We start from the raw sequence: 18,118 nt of genomic DNA on the forward strand, positions 1-18,118 counted from the left end.
ATTCTACATTAAGTTTATAAATGCTATAAAAGCCAAATCTATACCTTGTCAAATTAATTTCCCCTTTAGAGAATTTTTGTATTTGCATACAAGTGGTCCTCTATGTTTCCAAATGTTTAAATATTTGAGACCCTTTCATTTTAGATTGGTCATGTGAGGGTAGCCCAATATGATTTGATTTTACAAATGGAGGTATTTCCAAAAAATCATTTACATTTAAAAATTAAATACCATATTGATAAATAGTGTATAGAGTTATATTCAAACACTACAAATGACTTTTAATAACAGCTTATGCATTCCCAATTAAAACATAAATAAAAATATAATCAGGAATTGATTATAGTTACAATTTTGTCTTAAACATTTTATAGTAAGAAATAGAAATTTTAAAAATTTATCATTTTATGATTTCATGCCCATCAGCTGCCAAGGTGAAGCACCAAGGCACTCTGATGGAGATTCAGGAGGCATGTGCCTTACAAATCAAGTCAGCCCTGCCACCATCTTGCTTATCTCCCATCTGACCTTGATGATATGGTACTGGACTTTGATCTCAAGAATCTCAGGAATACCAATGCTTCACAAATCACCTGATGTGCCAACAGCTCAGCTCTTACAGCCAGCACTGATCCCTAAACACTTGGGAATAGACTTACTTCCAGTGCTGTATCTTCAGTCATCATCCTGAGAAGTGACCCCAGTGGAGATGTAGCCTGGCAACTGTTCCTGCAGATACTTCAGCCACAACTACTAAAGACCCAGAAAAGAAAGGCCTTGCCACTGTCAAATAGTTCAACATCAGAAACTGATATGATTTTAGAAGAGATATCACCATCTGCTTTGCCCTTCACCTTAAGGACCGTGGGACCTTTCTAATAGACTTACAGCTAAAACCTTCAATGTGTTGTTTCTCCCATTAGAATGTCAGCTCCTTAAAGGCAGGAATTGTCTTCTTTTTCTATTTGGCATCCCTAATGCTTTCCATGTAGTAAGCACTTAATAAATGCTTTTCTTTCTTTCTTTCTTTCTTTCTTTCTTTCTTTCTTTCTTTCTTTCTTTCTTTCTTTCTTTCTTTCTTTCTTTCTTTCTTTCTTTCTTTCTTTCTTTCTTTCTTTCTTTCTTTCTTTCTTTTACAAGGACCCTTCCAGGTAGAATGAGAAAATAGCTTAAATTACAAACTCAGCATTTAGCTATCTACACTCTAGGAAAATAAAGGGACTTTAAATTTTCGTTTCTTAATTACGAGATATTGCTATTTACAGACCACTTACAAACAACTATACATAAGATATGTATTGAACCAATCAGACACGTACCCGACAGTTAATTTTAGTTAACTCTGAAAGAAATCCAGCTTCCTCTTCTGTCCTCACGACACAACCTGGACCTTAACTACAATCGTCTAGTCCTAAGGTACAGTTCACATAACCATTTAACCCATTTCCAGTGAAAATAAAATGAGTTTTAAGAGTAAAATGTTACTTTTTTATATTCACTTTGCATTCACATGAGCAATGATAGCCACTACAGAGTAGTAAAATGGGAAAGGGAAACTGCATAAGCTGTGTGAGTCAAAGTGTGTCTGTACTGTGCACACAGTAGTGGAGATTGGGCCAACTACTTCTTCAGTCCTCCTTCTCAAGGTTTCCTCCACTGAAAGATTGCAGCTATCTGTATAAGGATTTACTAAGACATCTGAAGAAAAACATAGATGTTATTGAGTCATAAGAGTTATTATTTAGTTATAGAATATATTATGTTATTGAGTTATAGAATATCAGTTGAAACAAGGCCTTTGAGATTAAGCTCTATGGAGATTTAAGAAGAGACAAATGTTGAGTACTACCCCATCCTTTTTCAAACCATATAAGAATCACATCTAAAAGTCGTGATGTGGGCTACAAGGAGCCCAGATTCAACTGGTTGATTAAATGACTCCCATCATGTCAATTAACACAGTCTGGAATTTGCCATAGCTATTAGCCAGAGCCAATGTTGTAATTAGATCACTGATGCTTGGGGCAAAAGTTTTCATGTGTAGTTGGCTAGTCTCAGTCTGACTTCCCACCAAATAAGATAATCAAAGCAGTAGTACTTTCTCCTCAAAAACACTGAATATCCAAATTATAAGTATGACTTGGGCTAGATGATTTTTCCAGCTCCAGGACTCTGAGTTCTAGGAACTATTATTATTACTTCTGGTACATTTGGCAGGAAAACCTGTACCAGGAGCTGGAAAAACTTGAAGATTACTCAGCCTCTCCATCCCATCCAAAGGTCACAGTCTTACCAAAAAATTATAAACTATTCATATGATTAAGCTTTAAAAGAATTTTTACTTGAACATAAAAGATAGCTTGATCTCAAAAAACATCCAGTGATTTCCTATTCTAGAGCACAGGAATGTCCTTCTCATATGAAATAGATAACTCTCCTTTGTTTAGGATTTTTGTCTGGACTAATGGTATGCAGCTGTCTGGATTGTGTGACTAGAGGTTTCAAATCATAGCTGCCAAAGCTAATGGAAAGATGCTTTCTTTTCCAATTTACTTAGTCAATTAACACAGTGGTATAATTTGGTTGGCTGCTTACTGAGTTACTAAGATGATTTAATTTTCCCTCTGAAGTTAACTCCAAATTTCTTATACAAGAAGGTAATATAGATGTGTCCAAGAGTATCCCTGATCTTCCTTCTGCTGATATTCATGTGACATTAAACATGATTCTAACACATGGTGGCAGGATGGATGATTCTTGCACATTTTTGCAGGCAAACATCCTTTTACCTAATCAAGTCAAGTGGGTAGGTAGGTAGGGGGGAGGAGAGCCAACTCTTTTCCCAGGCCTGCGGACTATTAGTTCTAATTGGAAATTGAGGCTTGCTTTAAAAGACTTTTTCATAAGACCCTTTCCTCGTTCATTAAATCATTAAGTGAATGTAACAGGTATTAGTTTTGAGCTTTATTAATTCTGACTTGTTTTTCATTATGAGATAATTGTCAGTCATGAAACCTAATGGGTGCACCTCTGAACAGAAGACAAAAGTTTTGTGATTGGTGCAGGTATCTCTACATAGTGTGAGGGGAAATTATGAGTGGTATCTACCTCAGCACTATGATATGTATTTTCATTTCTTTTTTCAGAAAGGAGAGGAATTTAGAAATAGGTGCTATTTGCAGATCTCAGACAGGGGGAGTGGAAAGCTTGTGAAGTGTTCTGCATAATGCATGGTGCTTCAGGTCATTTTTAATTTTTTTTGTTGTTGTTTTTTGGACTTCGCATAAATGAAGTCTATTTAACCTGAGTGTTATACGCAGTCACAGGTCTCATGACATGACATGAATTTCTCCGTGACAACTCTGTGATATTTAGAAGGTTCTCAAGGCAATCTTAATAATTTGATGAGGCAGTGAGTGATATTATGTTATTTATACTTTGCCTTCCAGTAGATCCGTTTCTCTTTACAAATCCTAAAGCACTATATAAATGCTATTTAATTTTAGTATTATTATTATGAGTATTATTAGCAGTAGTAGTAGCATTATATTAATCCCCTCAATCACTGTGAACTATTGGTCTGTTAACAAATATATTTCAGCAAATACAGCATTATAGAACAATAGAGGGTTGGCCTTGTGATATAAATTGTGGAACTGCATCAAAGGAAAAAGTTTCTATACTAGGAGTTTCCTATAGCATCCTCCTTCTCTCCTCAGAATAAAGATTAGGGTGTAAAGTAATTTCCAAGGTTCTTATGAAAAACTAAAACTATAGGGAAAAAAAGCATGGGTAATCAGCAGAAATATATAGATTGAATAAATTGTTGAGGGGAAATGGTGATTTAGAAACATTTTAGTAAGTTAGTGGAGAAAGTTTTGTGGAAGGGAGAGTTTGTACTTGAAAAATATAATACCATGCCTGAACTCCCTTCTTTTGGTTTCCTTGCTAATTCATCTTGAATCTTGTTGTTCAGTCATTTTTCAGTCATGTCTGACTCTCTGTGACCCCATTTGGGGTTTTCTTGTCAAAGATGCTGAAGTGGTTTGCATATCTTTCTCCATCTCATTTTACAGATGAGGAAACTGAGGTGAACAGGGTTAAATGACTTGCCCAGTGTCACATGGTCAATAAGTGTCTGAGGCCAGATTTGAACTCAAGAAGATGAGTCTTCCTGATTCCAAGCCCAATGCTCTCTACTGCTCCAAAAACACTGTACCACCTAGCTGCTGCATCCTGAATCTGTGCAATTTTTTTTCCTAATGCATGGATCTTATCACATCACTCCTCTGCTCAATAACTGACAATAGCTCTCCATGTCTTATTGAACAAAGCACAGACTTCATAGAATGATAGGCAAGGCTAACCACAATGTGGCTATGCCTTATCTATCCTGAATGATCTCAAATAAGTATCATTTGAGCACTCAGTATTCCAACTCTTTTGTTTCATGCCATTTACCAATCTTATTCTGCCTTCTTCTACCCCATATACTTGCATGTGCTCTCCCCATGCCTGAAAAAGACTTCTCTTCCTTCCTTCTCCCCTCCCCCATTTCTGTCTAGTGAAATCTTTCCCTTCTTTTAAAGCCCAACATAGGCACCATCTCCTCTGTGAAGTCTTTCCATCTTCTCCTAGCTAAAAATGGCCTATATCTCCTCATATCTTTGTTTGGTCTCTCGTGTAGTTATAATCTAATAGGTTTTCAATATTTATGCATAAGTTTATATTGACTATAAGTAATTGTACCTCCCCTAAAATCTAACTTTAATGCCTTATGATGGGGGAGAGGTATTAGGTCCTTAAAAACTATGTCCATGCAAAGAATTAGAAATTTTGGGGATGCCTATCAATTGAGGAATAGCTGAAAAAGTTATGATGAGCAAGCAGATTTCAGAAAAATCCTGGAAAGACTTGCATGAACTGATGCTGTGAAGTGAGCACTACCAGGAAAACATTGTACACAGTAACAGCAACATTGAGTGATGACGGACTTTGTTAGACTTAACTATTCTCAGCAGTGCAATGATCTAAGATAATTCCAAAAGACTCATGATGGAAAATGCCAGTATGAACCAAATTATATACTATACATTTGCTTGAAGTCAGCCTAGCTAATTTCAGAGATGCTCCTCACCAAGTTGGGCACAGGGTAATTATTTTTTTTTTGGCCATTTCAATATTTATATTGAAAGGTCGCAAATTGCATTGGTAGAGGAATTAACCACACCAAATTACCTTACATATCTTTAAAGGATTGGAATAAATACATGATTGTAGACTTATTGAGGGCAGAGACTAAAGATAAATGTATGTGTGTACATGTATGTATAAATGCATGTTATATATAGTTCCTGCCTTTAATGGGATTCAAAATTAAATATAGTATTTTACCTATAGTCATAAAATTAAAATTCATACATTAATCATGTATTTAATGTTCTAATTACATACATTATGCACATGTTTAATTTTTATATCCCAATCACATAGAATATTGTAGTGACAATCAATATTAGCTAAATTATTCTGTTCAAATAAACTATGATTTAAAGAGCTGTAATCTATGGCAGGAGAAGAATCAAAGAAGGTCCCCCCACACTCCCATTATGTATAAAATGGCATTTGAACAAAGTACCTAAGCTTGAATGGCAAGGTACAAAGCAAGGGCCTATAGGAAAAAATCAATTTGACAATTTGAAATAGTAACAAAATATATTTTTATGTATTACAAGTTTAATAGACATCACAGGTCATCTGTTCAATCCCCTCATTTGCCTAATTAGGAAGCTGAGACCCAGGGTGGTTGTCACTTGCCTCAGGTTAGCCATTTAGCTTGAGCAGAGATGGAGTTAAGCTGAAACTCTCTAAAATCATAACAGGTGCTTTATGCTTTGTTCCAGGTTTCCGCTGATGCAGTTGTTGTTGTTGTTGTTAAACCATAAGTCAGTGTCCCTAAGTGATTTTTAAAAATACATTAGAGGACAGACAGACCTCATAACTAAGCTGGAAACAGAGGGATATGTCACTCAGGAAGGTTTCTGGGGAGAATGCTTTAGTCTGAGAGGGTCCTTCTTTGGAGATCATACCTCCATTGTGATAATTGTTGGGTCTGGGGATAATCCAGGTGTTTTACTAGCCAGCCATCTGTAGCAGGAAAAATATGTTTAGCTCATATTGACAGGACATCACATGAATTTAGTGAAGTTTATCTTCACAGTTGGCCAAGAACAAATAAAACTGCAGTAGAGCTCCCATGAGGATAGACTATAAGCTCCAATTATTGGTTTGTTACATCAGTGGCAGATGCTACATTTCTGTACATAAAAAAAGAAGGTTTTGATCAGCAAAACCCATTTGTTTGGTTTACCCATAGCAATTATCACCACACTTCTTTTTCAAAGACAGCTGCTTGACTTCATGATTATTTTTTAAAGAGTTTTCCACTTGAATCTTTATTATGTGTGTATGTGTTTTACCCTTAGGCTAGTTTTTTAGGTGTTATTCTTTGTGATGAATCTTTTCTTATTGCCATCAATCATTTGCTTACTCATCACATTGCACTTGTCTTAGAGTTATTTTGAAAATGATTTCCTTCATGAGAAGGCAGACAAAAGTTCAGAGCAGAAAAACCAATTCATATGAACTGGAAGACTTTTCTTTACCATGATTAATGAATAGTAAACAGGCATTTTTAAGTGCTTATTATATACCAGTTCTTATTAAGTACTGGGCATAAAAAGAAAAAAAACAGTCGATGTACTCAGAATGCTTACATTTTAATTGTGGAGACAATATGCAAATAAGTTGCTACATCTAAGACACTCATGTAATAGAAAGTCACTGGGTTGAACTTATAAAACATTCAATCAGAATTTTGGCCACAGTGAGTGTTCTTGGGTTTAGAAATGGTTTTAGACTAAGTGTCTCACATTTTTTCAACTAATAGCATTTAATGCTAGCAGTGCTTTGGTGGTTACCACAGTTAATGACTTACAACAATGGTGGCGGAAAGCAAGAACAAAATGAATGCATGTCAAGTAGCAAATGTTAATGAATTAACCCCAACCTCAAATTGAAGAACTTACATTTATTTTGCTTCTGTTTTCTTTGCCAAAAAGAATTGCTTTTGGACTGGAAAGGACAGAATTGACAAAGCTTAAAGACACAGGAAATATAAGATAAATTTTTTTTTAAAAGATAATTAGAGGGAGCTTGATGAGGTTATGTCTCAAAGCAGTGATAGCCCACAGTATTGAACAAACTGGCAGGTGTGATTGCTGTGACACTACCAATGATCTCTGAAAGATGTTCAAAAATGATAGCAGTGCCATAGGACAAATGTCTCCATTTAAAAACAAAGGAAGTCAGTGCATATTACACTTGTTGGTGAGCTTGTCTAGAATTTCTGGCAAAATTCTAGGACATATTATTAAAGTAGTGGTTGCCAAACATCTAGAGGAGTTAGGGATTATCATAAACAGTCAATATGGTTTTAACAAGAAGGAATAAGGACAGCCTAATCTCATTTTCTTTTGTTTTTTGGACAAGACTACTATGGTATTTGGGGAATGCCATAGGTACACTTTATTTAGACTGAAGTAAAACAAAGCAATCAAAACATTGTCCTCATGCTCTCGCTGGGGGTGAGATGAAATGAGGAGGGCTCCCATGATTAAGGAGATTTGGTTGGATGATAAGACATAAATCATGGTCATTGATGGGTTGGGGCAAGAAGGACCCTAATGGAGGGGCAGCTAGGTGGTGCAGTGGACACAGCACTGGCCCTGGATTCAGGAGGACCTGAGTTCATATCCGGCCTCAGACACATAACACTTACTAGCTGTGTGACCCTGGGCAAGTCAGTTAACTCCATTGCCTAAACAAAAACAAAGACAAAGTACCCAACAGTATCTTGGGTGCTAGACTATATATACTGTAGCATTCAACATTTGTATCATTGACTTCAGTGAATGCAAAGGTGACATGCTTATTAGTATAACATGTTTAGAATATGGGCAGATTTTGGTAGTCCAGAACAGTGTTTCTCCAAGGGTGGTTTGTGGGCCCATCACCACAAGAGGCAGGTAGATAGCACAGTGGATAGAGAACTGGGCCTGGCATCAGGAAGGCCTGAGTTGAAATTCAGCTTCAGAAACTTAGTAGCTATGTGACCCTGGGTAAGTCATTTATCTGTCTGTCTTGATTTCCTCAATTGTAAGATGATGGTAATAGTAGCACCTACCTTCTTGGGTCTTTGTAAGGATTAAATAAAATAATATTTGTAAATCACTTAGGATAGTGCCTGGCACATAGGAAGTGCTTAATAAATGCATCCTTCATTCCTTCTTTTCCCTCCCTCTCTTTCTCCCTTCCTTCTTTCTATTTTTAGGGGGTTCATGAGTCAAAACCATCTTCATAATAATAATAGTATATTATTTGCCTATAAAAATATTCTTCTTCTTTCCAGTACATGTATTTGTGAGGCCAAATTTTCTTATATACTTCATTCAAAACAACATATCACAAAGGATTTAATAAAGTAGATATGAAAATCACATTTTCTTCTATCAAGGCAGACATTAAAGAAATTCACAAAAATACATAAAACAATAACACTCTCCCCACTGATTTTTGTTTGAGAAAATAAAAATTTATTATGGACAAGATTTATTGTGGATTATCTAGCCTTAAGAAACTGATAGAGAAAATGCTAATAATGCAGTTTAAAGATGTGCTGTGTATATGTATGTATATATACACATACATATATACATATACAAACACACACACATATATATATTGGGGAGCTGATTGTTAAACATTTATCAGCATATCCCTGGACATAATTCACATAAGCAAAAACTCTTCAGGATCCTCAATAATTTTTAAGAGTGTACAATGGAAAGATTTTTTAATGTGTTTAAGATCTACTAGTCTAGAGCATTAAGAAGAATCTCATAAAACCAAGTTAACTGAAATATATAATAATCAAATTGAGACTGCTTGATAATTCAGTAGATAGAATGCTGTACCTTGAGAAAATGATTTTCTTATTATATTAATAACCAATTTTATATATGGAACCCAAAAAAGGTTGTTTTTTTTAATTCTCTTTATTTCCTTGTGAAGGACAGGGCTGACAATGAGACATTCTCCCTTTCTACTCAATCTTGGGTGGGGGCTCCGCCCAACTGGAAGAGCTTGGTTCTAATTAAAGAGTAAAGAGAATCTAATCCAGGTGAATTCAGGCAAATTGTTCTACTCCAGTAGGACTGGGAGGAGGATAGAGCCTTTTCTATAGATTGCTGGAGGTAGAGTGTTCTGGGTAGAGATGAGTCTCTTTGTCTAAGAGTGAAATGATCAGAAGCATGGCTCAACCCCTTCATTAGAATAAAGCCACCTCTCATTATAATATTCATTCTTTCACTGATTGTTAACCAATCAGAATTGATTTCTACCTATCAGGGACAATCCCTTTTTCAAAGGTACTTAACCATTTGACAGTCTCCACCAACAGTCTTGGGATTCCAAGAGAACCACTGACCTCAATTTATTGATTATCTGCTGGCTATTATTAATAAATTGATTATATATTTCCCAGAAGTTCTGTCTCAGACTTTTCATTTATCTCAACCTGGAGTCAAGAAGACATGAGTTAATGCCTGCCTGAGACACTTAACTAACTGTGTCTCTCTGGACAAGTCATTTACAACATATACATGAATGCATGTGTATATATATATATGTATCTATACATATATGGGTGTGTAGATACATATATATCAACATCATCACATGAAAATTTAATGAGGATAAATGTAAAATATTGTATTTGTATTAAAAATCATCTTCGTAAGTACAAGATGGGAGAGATCGGACTAAATAGCAGGTTATCTAAAAATGATGTGTAGATTCTAAGCACTGCAATCTTCCTATGAGTCAACTTTATAATGTGATAGTTAAGAAAAGCCCTCCGATGTTAGGATGATGCTTGAAGAGATCAAGAGCTACAAGAAATGTCAGAGGCAATATAGTCAGCCTTCTGAGGAAAGTGAGACCCAGGTGGGGTAACTTGCTCAAGGTGCCACAAGTAGTAATAAGAGCCAGAATCCTAATTGAACTAGGATTCCAGAGGGAGTTTTCTTTCTACATAAGTGATATTAACAGTGGCTCGAACAAAGGAAATCATAGCACAGTTCTATGACCATTGGTGATTGTTACAGCAAATGACAATTTATCATTGGCAATGATTGAGCCAAATCTGGTGTGTTTTGTTTAATTTAGTATGTCATATTTTTGGAAAAATATCAGAAAGCCAGTTACATTATAAAGAGGTAATTTGCATAATCAGGGGCCTTGAGAATAAGCCATATAAAGATTGTTTGAAGGAGCTGGAGGGGTTTAGCCTGGAGATCTGAAAACTCAGAGAAATCTCCAACAATGGCTTCAATTATCTGGAAGACTCCTAAGTGAAAAGGGATTAAATTTACTCTGCTCAGTCACAGGATAGAAGTTGAAAAGAAGACAATTTAAGCTTGGTATAAGGAAGAAATTAGAGTTGTCTGAAATAAGTCTGAGAAAAATGAAATAGACTGACTTGGAAGAGAGTAGCTTTCCTCTCATGAGAAGTGTTTGGGTGACAGTTGGATGTTTTTGTTTTAGTCATTTTCAGGCGTGACCAACTCTTCCTGACCACTTTTGGGGTTTTCTTGGCAAAGATCCTGGAGTAGTTTTGCCTTTTCCAGCTCATTTTATAGATGAGAAAACTCAGGGAAAAAAGAGTTAAATGAGTTGCCCAGGGTCACACAGCTCATAAGTGGTTGAAGCCAGATTTGAACTCATGAAGATTGACCAAGAACCTAACTTACATTATAAATAACAAATAGTCATTCAAACTTTATAGGATGGCTCGATGGCATTGTGGATAGAGTGCTGGGCCTGGAGTCAGAACGACTCATCTTTGTGAGTTCAAATCTGGCTTTAACCACTTATTAGCTGTGTGACCCTGGGCAACTCACTTAACCCTTTTTACCTGAATTTTCTCATTTTTCTATTGTTCTAGGGAAAGTTTAATTCTGGTAAAGGATGAAAACACTACTTTTGAGATGATGTCTTGCTAGTAGGTGTTCACTAAATATTTGTCAAATGAATGACTGAATAGGAAACTCATATTTTAAGAAATTTTATACTCTATCAAAATCACATCAAGATGATAATTTGCTAACTAGTTCCCAATTCAATTTTTGAATTAAATAGTGTAATTTTCAAATGTTGCTCTTTCTTTTTTTTTTTTCAAATTGACTCATAGCTGGATTTTAATATAATAGGCAGGACCAGTGGGAAATCATAGGGGGAAAAAATGATCTTACAGGAAATGTAGCTATTTTTTAAAGGCACATGGTAGGGGTTCCTTGCATACAGTGCAATTAATGTTCCATTATAAAGTTTTTTACTTCTCTATATTCCCAACTTATAAAGAGCCATCTACTAATGTCAGTATTGAAATGGTTACAAACACACCTACAGAAATAACTCTGAAGACCTGAGCATTTAGCAGAGGTTTAGCCATCTGAAATGTCAGTTGTGTCTGCCACGGTACTCACACTTCCTTTTAAAGCTATTGTTTCATGACATGGTTTTGAATTTCTCTGCTGAATTAAAGTTTGTTTTTTTAAAGGATATAGTCCTTGGCTTCTTTACAAATTGCAACAGGGGATATCTTAAATTTGTTTTGAGAAAACAATATACTTTGGCACAGCATATATTTGTTTGTTAAAGGAGCTAAAAATATAATGTATCCCTAGGTTTTGTTGTGTTTTTTTTTAAATAAATATCATTTGTTTGGTTCCAATAAACTGACTTTGTAATGCAAGTGAGAAGTAGATTTAGCTTCCCTTGTGGGCCTAAAAACAAAAGAGGAACAATTTACTCTGTGTTAAATTAATATACATGTAAATAAAGTTTACTAGATAAATAAAATACTAAACAGGCCCATAAAATGTCAGTTAATGAGAATGCTGGGGGGTAATAGGGATGTTTCTCATTTTCTGGTTATCTGAACTTATTAACATCTACGTGCTGCAGTAAGTAATATATGATTAACTTATATTTTGGTGAAGGATGTACAGTAAAATAAACCAAGATGACACTTTGGATATATGTCATATAGGTCCAGCTCTGCTATTTACTAGTTTTGTGACCTTAGGTAATTTGCTTTCCTTCTCTGGACTTGAGTTTTCTCATCCATAAAAGAAGGAGGTGGGTTGGGAAGATGGTAGGGTGGGGGGCAGGGAGACCATGCACTGGACAAGATGATTAATAAGGCCCCTTCCAGTTCTAATATTCTATAACTCCAGAAATGATATATTAGATTGAACGCATGGTATCCTCAAAATATACATTAGAGTGAAATCAACTTTTTATGTATTTCATATGAATGAATAGCAGTGCTCAATCAATAGAGAAAGTCTGCTTAGTTGAAGATTGTTAGTACCAATTTTATCATATGGAACTTAATGCTACATATTTTCCTCTGGAATGAACTCACTTTCCTGTGTTTGAGTTGTATTTATCTGTCTTTACTGCCAAGGTACATAGGTTGAACAGTGGGTACGGGGAGGGGGGGTGGAGGTTCAAGTCAGGTGTCATGTTGGTGGGTTGCAAAACAGCTAGTGGGAATTAGTTGACCATGCTGTTTGACTATTTTGTTGCAGAGTGGATTAAACCCATACGTATTTCTCTATCAGTGAAAAATCACAGAATGGTTTGTCCTTATTAATAAAGCCCTCTTTGATGGCAGTGGAAATGGTCCACTTGATTGTATAATGTATAATTGACTCACAGAATAAAAATCCTTGTCCTACCCCATATACAATCTTGAAATTAAATAAGTGGTTTATTACATGGCTCTAGTCTACATGGACAGCTTTTCAACTGATTAAGAAGATGTATTTTCATTCAAATGTTGGGTTTTGTAGTGAAAGATAATGTCAACATTACAACCCCAGACTGGTGTTTGGATAAAGATTTGGCAATACATATTTCATTGTAAGCAAATAATTTTAACTAGATGATCTATTTGAAAAGACTTTCATGATTTCCATTATTTGGCACCTTAACTTATTAAATTGGCACATCCTTTTCCCTGTGCATTCTTCAAAATAACATTGAAAGATAATTGAATTAATTATTTAAAGGAAAAGTCTCAAGACACTAATGAATTTTATAATGCCTGCTAATTTTTAAAATCAAATTTGAAAGGAGTTTCTTCACTCATAGAACAAAGTATGAATTTAACCTCTAGGGAAAGTGACACAATTCAATTAAATGCAAGCAGAGATAATTTTCATCTTGTCCATAAGAAATATACTTTCAGGTTGTTGTTATTCAGTCATTCAGTTTTCTCTGACTCTATGAGACCCCGTGAACAAAAGCCCATGAGGTGTTTTTGGTAAAGATTCTGGAGTGGTTTGCCATTCTCTAGTTTGTCCCCGTTTTACAGATAGGGAACTGAGGCAAATGGGATTAAGTGACTTGCCTAGGGTCATACAGCTAGTAAGAATCTTAAGCCATATTTGAACTTAGATCTTCCTGACACCAAACCCAATGCTCTATTCATTGTACTATCAGCAGTCCCTATACTTTCAAGTACATTCCCCCAAAATGGTCCAGTCTGTTTTTCTAGAATTATTTTACAAGATTCTTCCCTCCTTCATTCTACTTTATGCACCTTCTATGTGACATTCCTCTCAGTCTTTGTGCAGGCTGACCCTTAGAATTCTTTTTCTGTTCACAATTACTTCTTAAAATTCCTCACTCCTTTTAAGGCTTAGCAACTTCCTAAAGCCTTTCCTCATCCCACCACTTGGCATGACTTACCCTTTACCTATGTTGTATGCAACTTGTATTTCCTAATCTCTGTGTGTGTGTGTGTGTGTGTGTGTGTGTGTGTGTGTGTTTCTCCCCAGTAGAATGGAAGCCCCTTAAACTATGGACTGTTTTTATTTTTGGCTTTGTATTCTCAGCACCAGCCTCAGTTCCTGGCACAGAGTTCCTAGGATATATGATACTTAATAAATACGTATTGAATTTCACTGAAGTAAGGTAAGGGTAAGTAAGAAGAAGGGTAAGAAGGAGGAAGAGAAAGGCAATGACAGAGAGAAGGGGAAAGGTAGAAGAGAAAGGAGGAGAGAGAGAGGAAGAAACTTTTTCTGTACAAAATAAAGTAATAAAATGGTTAATTTGTGGACTGAACTCTGTACATTTTCCTTATCATTACCATTTTATCCAGTGAAGCCAGCCCATAGAAGTAGTTTCTAAACTATTATTTAGTGTCTGCACTGTAACCTTTGAGGATCTCTGACAATTGTATTTTCCTGACCTCAAAGTGAAAAATCAGCTATGTGTTAGCTGAAATGCATTGCTTTGTTCAAAGTTTATTTTATAATGCATTACCATCATTGACCCAGATTTCTATTTCATAAATGAATTTTAAGAAGTTTCATATTTGTCTAATACATAGAATAAAATTACTACAAGCAGCAGGCACAAACACAGTGTTGGATATGTCCCTTTGAATGAGCCAGACTGAGCCAAAGGAACATTCACTTGGGAGTTTATTTTTGTGGAACGTGAGACAATAGTCAATTTCTGAAAGCATTGTCAAAAAAAAAAATCTGGACAATTTGAGAATCCCAAAGATTCACATAAGCTACCCCCCCGGCCCAGGTAAACCCAGCCCCCTTGTCCATCCTTCCCTATGACAAGCTCTCATGAGTCATCTGCTCTGGCATGTTTACTCTAATTCTGAGACCTACCTGCATTGTTCAATCAGTATAGTCCAGCAGGATCCTATCTAATGGCAGACCTTTACTGAGGCAGGCAGTTAATGGGAACAGTAGCAGGCCCTGAGGTATGTTTATATAGTCAGTCTCACTTCCTCCACTCCTGTGATATATTAACTACTTCTGAAGTTTCCGGCTGAACAGCCGATAAATAATGGCAGTGGGAGCCCATATTTAACCTTCACCGTACAGCCTCGATACTTTGTAGTCAACGTCTTTTATCTCTTTGGTTTATCTGGAAGAAATTTCAGAAAAAGCCTGGCAATATATAAACTACATCATCCTTCTCCTGCAAACCCTTCCTTCCACCAGTGAGGAGGAATCTTTGAAGGTGATCGGTATGATTTGCCTTTGTGTCAGTCAAAAACAAAATCCCCTCTCTATTTTATGTCAGGTGGACTATGGAGTTCGTGCTGCCACAACAAAGGATCTGGGCTTTGGTGAAGGGAACAGGCATTTAATGAAATCTCTGGTGTTAGATGCGGGCTGTCGGAAGCTTCTGGAACATACCAGCATGGTTGTGACTATATAACCTAACTGCATAGGTTTGATATATTTTACTTTTTCATAGCCTGACAACTGAGGTATATGGTATGCCTCCCGCTAAAAATTAGCTTATTCTCTGTGGGGGGTTTTTTCAATCTTTTTTTCCCTGCTTTTTAAAAAACATAGGTTCCTAGAAATGTTTATGGATTTCACTTTCATGGGAGAAGAAGACTTCTATTTGTGACAAATAGATCAATTTACATAATAAGCTCTATAAACTTCTCATCATTTGGTAGATTAATTCATTTAAAGTGGGGGAAAGTAAAATCAGTCTGTTTTCTAAGGGTCAGGCCCAGGCAAGAGTCGAAGGAGACATAAGGATAGAATTGATGGCACAGGAAGAAGCTTTGAAATGCCTCACTAAGTGATGATACTGAGTGCAGATTCTAACAACCTAACCTAACAGATGAAACTCACTTCCAGCCAGCTGTGTCACTGAGAATTGAATTACTCCCACCCCAGCATTGGGGCAGCTCCTCTCTCCAAACCGTTTTCCATTCATCCTCTAACTATCATGAACACATATGGCACAGAACACCTTCTGCTTTTGTTTCCCATCAAATTAAGGTCATCCAGTGAAGAAAGTTCCCTTATCTTCCTTCTTTTGTGTCTCAACATATTTCTACCTTTTCACCAATCTTTTTTTCCCTAATCCGTATGAACTGAAGTCCCCTGGGGTGAACAGACTGGGTATCCTATACTGTTTCTCTCCATTATCTTCAAATCTCCTTTGCCTGACTCTTTCCTCTCTACTTTCAAACATGTATATCTCTCATTCATTGGAGAGGGAGAAAAATCCTTCACATGAGGATCCTCCAGCTTCGATTCAATTTCCCTCTTGCTTTTCAATGAAACTTCTCAAAGGAGTAGTCTTCTTCCTTCCTCCCCTCTCCTTGTTCTAATCCTTTTTGTATACCACCCTAGATAAGCTTTCCTAAAATGATGCTTTGACCATTGTAGTCTCAGGATTAAAACTACAAAAACAAACAAAAACAAACAAAAAAACCTGCTATATTGACTCCTCCTTGTCTTCTGAATAAAGTCTAAATTCTTTAGCCTGGTATTGGAAATTTCACACATTTTGACTCAACTACAATTACTGTTTTAAGTCCAGTCATTTTTCTACCAGGACCCTATTTGCAGTGAAACTAATCTACCTGCTGTCCCTCCCCTCTCCCCTGCCCAGTATGCATTGAACTATCTTTTCTCTGTATTTCTGCTTACTCTGTTGCTACCACCTGGAATAATTGGTATTTTAAAATTCTAACCATTTTTGACCAGCCCCAAACTCATATTCCTCTAAAAAAAATTTCCCTCTTTATGCCAGTTAGGTCATGTTTTTGTTTTTGTTTTTGCTTTTTCACTCCTGCAACATTCTTCCTATGTCACTCATGTGGCATTTAACATAAACTGCCTTACGGCATAATTATAACGTACCATGTCTTTGACTATATTTTAAGATTTGGAACATACGGACTTTCTTTTATTCATCTTTGTGTCTCCAACAAATCATCCAGCCTAATGATTCATACGTTGTAATAATTATTAATTTAATGACAAATGATACTGCCTTGGACACAAATAAGTGAGTTAAAGTGTTATCCTTGAAGGTTTACTGGATTTGTGCTTTCATCAATGAGGTTACTCTTTCCAATCAATAGTGCAGATCACAACTTATCGGTGCCTTCTTGTTCTGCGTGACTTTTGCCCCATCCCCTTGTAATATTCTACTGGGGGCTAACTAATCTTGTTGTGGTCCTTGACATTGAGTGGATAATAATGAAGTACAAGGGATTACCTCCCTGCTTCTCCCTGTTAACCCTTGCTCTTGCTACATTATTGGCCTAATTCCTTTTCTGATCAAAATAATTCTCTGATGATGTCTTTTATGCCTCATCTCCTATGTAACTCTTTATTAGTAAAGGTATTGCAGTCTATTCATGCCTGGCTTGTGTTTCTCCACTGTCCTTTGGGGTGATAACACAGCTTAAACTCTTTGGAGAATGTAGTTTTCCATATGTCCAGCCATTTCCACTACAAAGATAATGAAGTTAAAAAGGTAAACCTTGTCTTTAGTTAGGAGATTAGGGTCATTAAAAGCATTGTGTCATGTACAAAATGCAATCTCTCACCTTAAACTGGATCTGGATTTACTCGATTCACAAATCACTATCTGCAGCCTCCCAAACTTTTGTTGTGAAGTTATTTTTCTGTCATGTGGGATTTTCTTGGTAAAGTTACTGGAGTGGTTTGCCATTCCCTTCTCCAGCTCATTTTATAGATAAAGAAACTGAGGCAAGTAAGGTTCAGTGACTTGCCTAGGGTCCCATAGTTAGTAAGTGTCTGAGGCCAGATCTGACCTCAGGAAAATGAGTCTTCCTGACTTCAAGCCTGGTTCTCTATCTGTAGCACCACCTAGGTGCCCCATTCTATCTAATGTTTTGTTTTGGTTTGTTTGTTTGTTTGTTTGTTTGTTTTGCTAGGCAATTGGGGTTAAGTGACTTGCCTAGGGTCACATTGTATCAAAGACAGAAATATTAATAGATTAGCTGCATGGACTCTCCATTCAGCTATATATCTGGACACTAGATATTCTTCATTTTTTTTCTTTGTAAGTTATTAGACCAAACTTTTAAAAATGATTGTGGATGTCATTTAGATCTGGTATTTGATGCAAAAGTTATCCATATTTTCTCATTCTCCTCTTTATTCAGAGACAAAAAAAA

General features: G+C 36.2%; 1 protein-coding gene and 1 pseudogene across 1 annotated transcript in view; both read left to right on the forward strand.

Moving 5' to 3' along the window:
• The window catches only part of LOC144454818 (ATP-binding cassette sub-family F member 3 pseudogene), a 44,588-nt pseudogene extending 29,210 nt beyond the window's left edge, over positions 1-15,378 (forward strand).
• ERBB4 (erb-b2 receptor tyrosine kinase 4) overlaps positions 1-18,118 on the forward strand; it is a 1,374,278-nt gene that overhangs the window by 431,777 nt on the left and 924,383 nt on the right.

Source organism: Phascolarctos cinereus, unplaced genomic scaffold (assembly GCF_003287225.1).
Source record: "Phascolarctos cinereus isolate Bilbo 61053 unplaced genomic scaffold, phaCin_HiC Scaffold_7;HRSCAF=346, whole genome shotgun sequence".
NCBI classification, from domain to species: domain Eukaryota; kingdom Metazoa; phylum Chordata; class Mammalia; order Diprotodontia; family Phascolarctidae; genus Phascolarctos; species Phascolarctos cinereus.